Source organism: Manis pentadactyla, chromosome 12 (genome assembly GCF_030020395.1).
Source record: "Manis pentadactyla isolate mManPen7 chromosome 12, mManPen7.hap1, whole genome shotgun sequence".
In the NCBI taxonomy this organism is placed as follows: Eukaryota; Metazoa; Chordata; class Mammalia; order Pholidota; family Manidae; genus Manis; species Manis pentadactyla.
This window is the reverse complement of record NC_080030.1, coordinates 40,904,505-40,916,897: the sequence shown is the minus strand read 5'-3', so window position 1 is coordinate 40,916,897 and position 12,393 is coordinate 40,904,505.

Here is a 12,393-nt window from a genome sequence, read left to right as displayed (position 1 = left end):
AAATCACAATGTGGATATATTTTGTGGTTTGAACCAGAGTTGAGGGGCATAGTTCCAGGTAAAATATAACTTGTTACTACCTCAAGCACTCTTAGAAGCATATTTGGTGACAATTTTGTCTAATCTTCATCTTTTTAAAAAAACTTTTAAAAGTGCTCAGTGAGAGAAATTATAATTGCTATACCAATATTGATTTCATATAACTGTTCTGCACAAAATGTCCTCAGCTTTCTTCATCAAAATCCTTGTATTGGCACCCATGACAACCAGAATATGCCTCCCCTGTTTATCAGATCATAGTTCCATGCTGAGAGGCAGTAATAAGCTACCATGTTTCCAGGTAATAAATAGGACTTAGGACAGTGCTGAAGACTTTAAAGACAACAAAAATATGAATATTTCTTCCTCACTTCATTACATTCACAAGTGATAGTAATTGAATGCCAGGTAAATTATATATATATGTGTGTATGTGTATATATATGAATATACTGGGTAACTATCTCTGCTATCTCACTGCCTCAGAACATATTAATGATGAAACCTTACCCTTTTTGTACTCTGAAGACACATTTAATTCCACAGAAGATCAAGAGCTGAAAACAGTAACACCTAGATTCATAAATCTATTGAAATAATTTTTTTACCTCTGTAAAACCAGGGCTTCTTTCTCCCCTATAAAGAGATCAAGCACTATAGCAATGATAAAAATGTTATTTTTGCATAAGATTGAAAAGATTCCACACAGAATCTTTAACTATTTTTGAAAACTTTAATATGATTTAGGGTTGGTAAAATATTTTTCTCACGTTTACACACAAACATGTCTGATCCATATTAATATGGGTGGCATATACTGGAGAAGTTTGAAAATCATACTTTGAAATCAATATTAATTTTATGGTTGTATAAAACTGAAAATAGAGTTAGCTCTCCCCAGATTTAGGCAAATATCCAATTTTCTTCTCTAGTATTTCTTCTAGCCTGAACAAAAAAAAAGGCAAAATGCATTGCACTGAAGTTAAAGCAAACCACTCAATAATAGGTTCTGTGTCTGGTGAGAAGCACAAAGGGCTAAGCAGGAGAGTGGGAGAGAAGAGGAGATGAAGACGTCAGCTCTGGTGTGTGGGTGTTGATGACGTGATAGTGGGAGTAGAGAGAAAGGCTTTCCAATCTGGATTCTTCCCACTGAAACTGCTCCTGCCAGGACTCCTAAATGCCTGCCGCCTTGCCAAAATGAATGAATGTTAACCATTGCTCATTCCACTCAGCTTTTCAGGAGATTAGTTACCAATGATCATTTTTCACTTCCTGAGCTTCTCTTAATTTTCATGTCTCCACTTTTAATGTTACCGTTTTTTCAAAGAGAGAGAAATACTTACTTCTCATCCCGTCCAAAATAGGGACCCTGCTATTCTCCCACAGGACAAAAAATATTCCTATTTTTCACATCACAATTTCAATTGTGAGTTCCTTTTTTCGTTTGCTGTCTTCTTACCCCAGGCTTTGAGCCATCATGGGCAAACTGACACATCTCTTGCACAGCAAAGTCCAGGCTCTGGTTCTGACTCATTTCACTATTTTGCTGTTCTAGTTACCAATTTATTGCCCCTCTGCTCCAAATGTTCTTCTCAATACATACTGTTACAACAGATAGAACCCCTTTAAAGAAGAGTTTCTTCTTTAAAGTGAGCACAGTGTTAAGCTTTCTCAGTAGAGAGCACCGGAGCCACGCTGCAGAAGAGGCTCTCCTGCAGTTTGAGCTGCAGCTCGGTGGGTCTGGCGTGGGCACGGAAAGCCATCTGATGGACAACTGCCCCATGCCACTCACCCAGAAGGCATGGTCCCTGGGGGTTTGCAGCTCTGGCCTGATGATAACCTTCTCATGGTACTCTTGGCATAGAAACCATGCCCTGAAGGGTTCTTGCCTGCCCTGGTACCTGGGCGCCTCCTGCCTGCTCCGGCATTCCCATCGCCCCTGCAGGCCCCCAGGCAGCTGTGCCCCATAGCGTTCCCACCGACTCTGCCGTGCGTGCAGCCTGCCCGTCCCCTGCCTGCACTCTGGAGGGATGCTACTTGCTGGCCCACCAGTTCCAGCTTGGGAAGCCCAGTTAGCTTCTCTACTACCCACTGGGATGAGCCACATTTCTCCGAGTTCTGAAACACTTTCCAAGTTTGTCCTTCTTTGGCAACTCTCCTTCACTCTCGGGTACCATTTATCTTACAGTTACTTTTAAAATCATAGTTTAATCATTCTTTATATTAAACTTTCCTCCTTTAACCCATTGTGTGTCTTCTGTCTCCTGATTGCACTCAGAATGACACACTGGTGTAATATTAAATGGATGAAAATATTATGATTTGAAAAAAACTTTCTATTGCTGAACAGTGGTGTAATTAACAAGTGTACTTTTGCACACCACAGAGACTGATCCCTAACTTAACAGGAAGTGAAACTGAGCTTTTTCAATGTATTACATATCAGATTGTTCTCCCAAGTGGTTGTACACCTTTCAGTAGAATGTGTAAGAGTTTCAAACAACCTACAGGGTTGTTAAGCATTTAGTTTTGTTAATCTAATGGAAGTAATTGTCTATCACTGATATTTTAATTTGCATATTTTAATTACCATTAATTTTCTCTGATAATTTGCATTTAACTGATTACTAAGGAGACTGAATATTTTTATATACTTATTTACCTTTTGCTTTCTTTTTTTGTGTGAGGTACTTAGGCAACTTCTTTGTCCATTTCTTTATTGGATTATCTGCCTTTTAAAAATTACTTCCTGAGTGAAACCAATTTGTGCTAGTATATGTGTTGTAGGTATTTCCTATCAATTCTGAGTCAATGTTTTTTCCCCTTTGATACCAATAGTCCTTACTTTTAAACCACATATATCAATTTAGTGACCCCCTGAAAGTTTAACCTGCTTGAGGGAGCTGTACCTGGCAGGGTACGAGCTGAAATGACTTTAATATTTGTCATCACACCCATCTAAGCTCTCCTTGTGGAAAACATACCTTTCCTACGCTTGACCTGAAATCTCAGGTGGATTTCTTATATTGTCCGGTCATGCTAAAGTATAAAAATATTCCAGTGCAAACTAGTATAAAATATTCTTACAAGGTTTATTTCCTGCCGTAGCTCAGACTTGACTCTGGCAAGGAATCACATGGAAGGAGGTGAGTTGTGGTGGTAACTATGTTTCTTGCATTTTTCATTCTTCACTGCCACCTCCACTCTCATTATTATTAGGAAACTGCACACTTGTGGAAGATACGAGGCTAGTCAAAAGATATGATATAAAGATCTTCAGTCACTTTTGAGGCTGTAAACAGGCAAATAACTCTTGTGTGTCAGATATTCAACACATCTTTTGAAAGTAATAAAATAAAATATCAAAGAAATAGAATAAAAGGAAATAAAAGCGAACTCAAAGAGCAAGAAATGTATGCAGAAAACACTGCAGCAATATCATCCAATGGTTTCTATGATCAAAACGTTCACTTTCATTAGGTATGAGATCCTATGACCTGGCTTAACGCTTCCTACCTCCTGCATGGACACTTTCTTCATCTTTTCTACAACCTTATTACTTTATTAGAACCGTGAAAATATCACAGGGTAATGACCTGAAGTGAAAAATATATTTAATACTTTGACACTGGAGGTTCTTTCCAGATGCAGAGTAAATGATGCCTGCAGGCCTTTCAGTATTTCTGGAGTTTCAATAACAAAAGAATCTGACAACTACTAATCAGGGAATAAGTGAAGCATCTATACCCACAGTTTATTGTATTAGAAAAAGGTTTGCAGGTGTTCAGCTGATAACAATGAATTGCAGATCTTAATTCTGTAAAAATTATTAAATCAACTTCCTAGTTCAGTATCTATATTTTGTTACATTATCCAGTATTCTTTTTTCTCTATTTCTCTTTCTCTGTTAACAAAGTGTGCGTGTGTGTGTGTGTCCCCATGTCACTGTGTGTTTGTGTGTGCATCTGTGACTATGTATGTATATACTGAACACCATAAGCAAGTCTTCTAGTGAATTTTATCAGCTTGATTTTGAGTTTACTGCAAGTTTCAGGAGAGCTCAGCAGTAGCCAACATAGGGTCTTGAAATACACACAATCTCGGTAGTAATAAAAAGCCATGAGGCGTAGCACAGTGCTTTTCAAAATTTAATATGCACACCAATCACCTGGGGAACTTAAAATGCAAATTCTGATTCAGCAGGCCTCACATAATACCTGAAATTCTGTATTTCTCCCTGGCTTTTGGGTGATGTCAGTGCCACTGGTCCATGGATCACACTCAGAATGGCAAAGGCAGAGTGTCAATCACAAAGAATATGACAGACCCAAGCTCAAATCTTGTTTCAGCATTTATTGAATATGTGATATCTATAGGTTTTAAACATTCCCATTGCTCTCATTATTGCCATCTATAAAGTGGAATGCAAATATTAACACATAGGGTTGTTGCAATGGCATAAAACATCGTGTCTGTACAAGAACTTGGTAAACAGTCCATGTTCAATGAGTGTCAGGTGTTTTCCAATCTCTGTCAAGGCTGAGGACCATGAAAGGTTATGGAGAATGGGGCAATCTTAAATGTTCAAGGAAGTGTTTTTAGAATGCTGTAAAATACTTTTTAAAGTGTCAGCTTAACACGTTTCCAAGAAGTAAAAAGTTTTATTGTGGCAATCATCATTTAATTCATAGGTCTCAACCCATGAGAGAATTTTGGCCATAGTACTTCCTACAAATAATTTTAGGTAGCAGAAATAGCTAGATACAGTGCCACAGACATAATCTGCGTGCATGTAATAATGAAAGTTTTGAATGCTATTTAACACTAAAGTTAGAAATACATTGCTGCCATCACTGTGAAGGAGCTCCAGTGATATGGTTGATATTGCCCTTTCAAAGAAATGCCCATGTCAGTTACAGTCTCTTGCCTTTTGACTCTAAATCCATCCTTCAGTGCCATACATATGACACTGGAGCATCTCTTCTTTTTCAATGGACAGGATGGTAACGGTTGCCAGAGGAGGGTACTGGTAGGGCAGAAGGACAAGGTACTGGTGGGAGAAGTGCTTTTCCTCCCGGTCTTGGCAGATTTTACAGTCACATGGAAGCTAGTCAGGTGCACCATCTCACTGTGAGCAACACTCCAGCAGCCCCTCTGTTTGATAGTTTCAGAAAGAATTCTGAAGGCGGCATCTACCTGTGGTCAGTTGTTCCCATCACTCCCTTTTGTGGCTTTCCAGAGCCATTCCTATGAAGCATCTCAGAAATTTTCAGCCATCCAATGGCCCAGGACATAACTTTGCCAACAAATTGTAGGTCCAAAGCAATCCACAGACTCAGTACAATCCCCATCAGAATTCCAATGCCATTTTTCACAGAACTAGAACAAAGAATCCTAAAATTTGTATGAATCACAAAAGATCTGGAATAGCCAAAGCAATCTTAAGAACAAAGCTGAAGATATCATGCTCCTTGATTTCAAACTATACTGCAAAGCTACAGTAGTCAAATCAGTATGGTATGGGCATAAAAACAGTTACACAAATCAATGGACCAGAACAGAGAGTCCAGAAATAAACTCACCCACCTATAGTTGGTTAATTTACTACAAAGGAGCCAAGAATATAAAATGGGGAAAGGACAGTCTCTTCAATAAATGATGCTGGGAAAACTGGGCAGTTGCATACCAAAGAATGAAAACACTATCTTACACTACACACAAAACTTAACTGAAACAGATTAAAAAATTGAATGGAAGACCTTCTTGAATGAAACTCCTAGAAGAAAACACAAGCAGTAAACTTGACATCAGACTTGGTGATGAATTTTTTATTTAATACAAAAGGCAACAAAACCAAAAATAAACAAATGGGATGACATCAAATGTAAAAGCTTGTGTACAGCAAAGAAAACCACCAACAAAATAGAGACAATCTACTGAAAGGAAGAAGATATTTGCAAATTGTATGTCTGACAAGGGGTTAATATCCAAAATAGAGAAATAACTCATATAACTCAATAGCAAAAACAAAACAAAAAAATCCAATTAAAAAGTGGACAGAGACTCTGAATATATACTTTTTCCAAAGACACACAGATGGTCAACAGGTGCATGAAATGATGCTCAACATCACCAGTCAGCAAGGAAATGCAAATCAAAACCATAATGAGATGCCATATCATGTCTTCTAGAATGGTTATTATTGAAAAAAAGAGGAAATAACAAGAATTGGTGAGGATATAGAGAAAAGGGAACCCTGTACACTGTTGGTGGGAATATAAATTGGTGCAGCCACTGTGGTAAACAGTACGGAGTTTCCTTGAAAAATTAAAAATAAAAGTAGCATATAATTCAGGAATCCCATTTCTTGATATTTATCTGATGGAAACAAAAACACTAACTCAAAAAGATATATGCACCCCATGTTCATTATTAGTGTTTACAATAGCCAAGATATAGGAACAACCTAAGTTCATTGACAGGTGAATGGATAAGGAAGATATTGTGTGTGTGTGTGTGTGTGTGTGTGTGTGTGTGTGTGTGTACACATAATGGAATATTATTCAGTCTTGCCATTTGCAACAACTTAGATGGCCTTGAAGGTATTATGTGAAGTGAAATAAGTAAACAGAAAATAAGTAAACAGATGCTGTATGATCTCACTTATATGTAGAATCAAAAAGAAAACAAGCTTATAGATATAGAGAACAAACTGGTGGTTGCCAGAGGTGGGAGGAGTGGGTGAAATGGGTGATTGAAGGCAAAATGTACAAACGTAGAGTTATAAAATAAACAAGTCATTTGAATGTAATGTACAGCAGGGTGACTATAGTTAATAATATTGTATTGCATAATTGAAAGTTTCTAAGTGAGTAAATCTTAACATTTCTCATCACAAGAAAAATATTCTCTATGTATGGTGATGGATATTAAGTGGACTTATTGTGGTGATCATTTCTCTATATAGAAATATCAAATCATTATGTTGTATATATGAAACTAATATAATGCTGTATGTTAATTATACCTCATTCTAAATAAGAAAAAAATTTAGGAAATTGGTTGCCTTGGGAAAGAAAAGAAAAGTTGATATGATAGGAACTCATGCAAACTTCTAAATTTTGGAAATGTGTTATTCTTAAACTGGAATTTGAACACAGCTTTATTTGATTATTAGTAGTATTACTATTATTATTGATACTATTATTATCCAAAGGGTATGTGTATGGTATTCACATGTTCTGTTGTATGAATGTTATATTTTAATAGTTTCAAACTGTATCAAAAATATCACCAACATTAAAAGGCAAATGGCAAAGTAAAAAAAAAAAACTTGTACCATAACAAAAACCACAGTTGAATAACATATTCCATTTCAATCAGTCGTTTGTTTTTTCAGATTAGAAAATATGCTGAGACACAGTCAATGAAAGAATAATTTTTGAGGAATCTCATTCACTTTTTATTTTAATCTATTTAAATACCTACTCGTCATTTGCCCAGAGCTCAATCCTTTAATCTTTTCTCTTCTTTGTATAGAGAGGTGATCTCATCCTGTCTCATTTAAAAAAATATTATCTGTATTGTAATGATTTGCAAATTTATATCATCGATCCAGTCCCATCCTCTGAACACTACATTTTAAAAGATTTGGACCCTGTATAAACACTTGGGTATTAGAAAAGATGTCGAGAGTTGGAGGTTTCATATTGTAGCATTACATGCCTTACAAATACATGCTTTTCAGAATTCCCCAGCAGGTACAAAGAAACATCTCAAAGTGAAAATACTTAAAACTTAGTGCCCAGTCTCCAACTCTACAACCAAGGTTCTTTAGCAGTTTTTGTTTGTTTCCTCTCAGTTAATGGTGACTCTCTTCTTTCTGCTCAAGCAAAAGAAAATTGGTGTCTTTCTTTCTTTTATACCCCACACTTTATCAATTACAATTGGTACTGACCTTGCCTTTGAAATATACCAAGAATTCAAGCGTTTCTCACCTCCCCCACTGCTACAACTCTGGTCCAAACCTTCACACCTCATATGTATTATTACATCAGTCTTCTAAATAGTCTACCTTCTTTTGCCCTTGTCCAACTTCAGCCTGAGAATGTAGCAAGAAAAATAATTTTAAAAATTTGTTCAGACTCATGAATCATAAATCAGCAGAGTTCGAAGAAGTTGAGGTCAGACCCAATTTACTTATTTAACAAATAATGAAATCGGGCCCAAGAATTTCAACATTTTCCTCCAGGTTCCACTGCCAGCTGCAAAGGGAGCCAGGAAAGCCCTGGCTGTAAGAGAACTGAAAGTCAACCCAGGGCCTTGGGATATAGCATCCTCCCAATGAGCACAGGCTTTCATTCTTGCCTATGTTCATTCCTAGCAGTCAGTGTGGTCCTTTTAAATCTTAGGTTACACCATGTCATTCCTCTACTCAGAACACACTAATGGATTCCAAATTATTCAGAAAAAAAAAAGCAGGGATGGGAGGAAAAGAGCAAGGAAGGAAGCCAGTCCTTACTTGGACTTTAAAGTCTCACCATGACATGGTTGTGATAACTTGTGACGTGCCTCCCACTCATCTGCCTGCAGTTCCACAATGTCCCGCTAAAGACACAATCTTCCTTGAACACCGGGCTCTCTGTGCCCTCTGCTTGCACATTCTTCCCTGAGGAAGCTGTGTGCTAGTTCTCCACTTCCTGGGCCTTTCTCAACAACCCTCTCTGTGAGGCACTGCATGGCTTTCCTCTCCACGTTTCGTCACCTGTCCTGTGATGACTTTTCATCCTCTCAGCTGCTTTAGCTTTTTTATTCCCCCATTCTTAGCATTATTTATTAACTAACATGTATTTTATGCTATTTAGTTCTTGAGTAAATACCATGAGAATAAGAATAATTAACACAAGTAAGAATAAATACTCTTATTTAATGTCTGCTTTTCCTTTAGAATATGAACTCTATAGGATGGGACTTTCATTTTTGTCTGTTTCATTCATTGCTATGTCCGTAGCATTTAGCAATAGGTTCAGCACATATTAGATATTTAATAAACACTTGTTGAATAAGTAAATAAATGCTACCTGTTTTGAATTCCCTTACTTTATATGACTCTTTCTGTGATTCTTATTTCTCTAGTAACATTATTTCCTCAGGTACTTTATATATATAAATAGACATATGTATACATATGTGTGTACATACATATGTATAGTATTATATATTATAACTTACTCAAATTTTTCTATTGCACATTTCCATGATCTTTTGATGAGTATTATGATGTATTATGTTCCCAACAAATTGCCACACATTATTATATTTACCCTTGCTTAAAAATAAGCTTTCCAGAATTAGTTTGAAAATGCAATCTCTTTAGCTGCAGGAGGCGAGAGAGCTGTGGAGAAACTCACATAAAGAAAATCAAGAAAAGTAGATGAAAAGAAAATGAACACTATTATATTTAATGTCCTGTAAAGAGAAAGCACCTCTAGGACTAGCTTCACTAGGTAGAGGCTAAACTGCTACATTTTCTGTTATGTTTCTCTCTTCCCTCTGTCTATGATTCTGGGACTGTGAAGATAAACATGTGAAATAAAACATTAGCTTTAAAAACAGCTATTTCTTATTTCTCTTTGAATTTTGTAACCATCCTTGAAAAAAAAATAGTTGAGACTAGTAAGGAGGAAAAACTTTAGAATTCCTTTTCTTTGATCTCTTCCTGGATCTAGTTTCCATGGAAATGAAGACAACAATGAAAGACAAGAAAGAGTGTCAATGAATTAGTAAGTACAATTGGAAGCATTTTCCAGAATCTTTTGGCTCCTTTGTTAAGTGCTTTTACACATTATGCCATTTAATCCTATTATGTACATTTTAGGCTGATGTTGAGGTTCAAAGAATAGTAAGATGTTTTCCCCAAGTCACAGAGTTGGTAAATTTCAAAATCATAATTTAAGATAAAATCTGTCTGAGGAGATCCTGAGCTCATGTTTACACTATTTTCTTTTACTCAAATAGTTGTCTGATTTCAGGAAATTTCTGAGAAAATACCCCAAACAATCAATAATTTGTACATTTGAAATTTTACTTAATTTACATAGTAGGATTTTCTTTTAATTAAAAGAAAATGTCACCTTAACATTTTTCATATAGGCTGTAATGAAAAACAAATTGCATTCAAAATTTAACTGAGTAATCCAATATTAATTATGTATTATAAAATAAATATGTAACACTTTCCATGAATTTGTTGAGTGTGAAATGTTATATAACAAAAAGCCAGTAAACTCTCATGTTCTGGAAAGCATGTCTAACAGCTAAATATTTATAATGGACCTGAATTCTTCAACATTTTTTTCCTGAATTTGCTCCAGACCTTTTCTTACCTATATGAATAAACTTACCACTTTGACTTTTGGTTTGCTTTATTACTTTATTACTCTGAACTCTTTCAAAGTTTTTTTGCAACCATCAAATTGAATTCTCTCTTTCCTCTCCTCCTTGGCAAAACAGCCACAAACATAAGACTAGGTTTTAGCAGATAAATTATTTCAACTCAGCAAGTATTTGTCAAATTATAACTAGATTCTCAGCAATTTCTCAAGCCCTTGTTGATAGAAAATCAATGATCGCCTGCCAAAAAACTCTGAAATTAAACAATGCTCTTTAAAATAATCAGCACTTTATTGTAGTGGGGGAAATTGCTTTTTATCAAAATGTGCAGATTTATGGATCACATACTGACAGAGCTGGAAGGAGAGTTAAAATCTCTTTGAGTTAATGTTCTCTTTTCATAAATAAAGATATGTATGCCCAGAGAGATGTGGTGATTTACTCAAGGTCACATTGATAACCAGGAAAACAGTGAAGAAAAAGGCATGGGAAAGCTACAAGCCAGTTATTTCTCTTTACAATATAACTTCCCAACAGTTGCCTCTGCTTCTGCTCTTGACCTCTACAGGCTATTCTCAACACAACAACCAGGATGATCTCTTTAAAATTTAAATCAGATAATGTCACTTTTCTGGTGACCGCCAAAAAAGGGCTGCCCATCTCAGCATGAAAGCCCAGGCCTGAAAATGTCTGCTAAGTCTCTACAGTCCCCCTCTCCTCCTCCAGTATCTTCTTCTACTTTTACACCCTTTGTTTCAAGTTTCTTCAGCTGTATTTAGCTTGTAAAGAAGTGCAAAGAGCAGCAAAAGTCAGGAAAAAGAACTAATAAAACCTAGCTAAACCCTAGAGCAAGAGCCACCCAGTTTTCGTAGAAACTGCCCGAAGCTAACACGCCTGCCCTAAGTTAGATAACCAGAGGTGGGCAGTAGCCTCGGGACGTAACCCGTGATAAGTCACGTAGACACGCTTGTGTGAGCTAGAGATTACGGGAAGCGGTTAGGTAACCGGGGCGTTCTCCTTTCAACTCCATTGGTTAAAATATAGAATATATAGAACGTGTTTTAAAATTATTGGTTGTAGAAATGGGCGGGCTTCGGTGCAACGGCTGTGAAAACCCTATATAATCCCTACCTAAAGTTGCCTGGGGGTCGGCAGCTCGGACTCGGCCTGCGTGTCAGGGGAGGTGCTGTCGGCCCCAGCTAGCTGGCTGAATAAAGACTTTGCTTGGATTTGCATCTCCGTGTCCGTGTGGTTTGCTCTCTGGGGAAACCCCGGAGTCCTGGACCCTAACAAGCTTCCAACTGTTCTTCCAACATACCTGCTGATTTTACACAGTCAGTTGCCTCTTCCTGGAAGACTCACACCAAACATTCACAGGCCCAACATCCCAAGTTTTCATTCAAGTATCCCCTTCTCAATGAATCTTATCATGACTGCCATATTTCAAACTACAACCCATATCTCTTCCCCAACAAACACTTCTAATTCCACTTATGTGTCTTTATTTTCATAGCTTGTATCATCTTCTAACATTTATCTATTTATTATACCCATTGCTTATTTTCTCTCCCAATCCTCTGTTGAAAACACTGATAGATTCTTGATAACTTTTGCCTTACTCTTGATTTCTCAGTTTTCCACTAGTCAATTATCACATCTGTAAATATTTTCAGTATCCTGCCATATAATTTCCATGGGCATGGAGTCTTGAAATAGTTTACTTTCATTTTTCTTATCTTAACTGTAGTACACTCAATTATTATCCTTTTCAGAATATCTGTTGGATTCATGAAGGTAGAAATTGCTCACTTTAGGCTAATTATGTCTTTAACCTTTCATAAGATCAGAAGAAGAAGAGTGAGGGAATTCAAAAGTATAGTATGTTTACCCTATGACATACACTTAACTGTAAGCTTCAACTTTTAAAATAGGGAAACCTTTTCCTGTGATGGCTGATCCCCA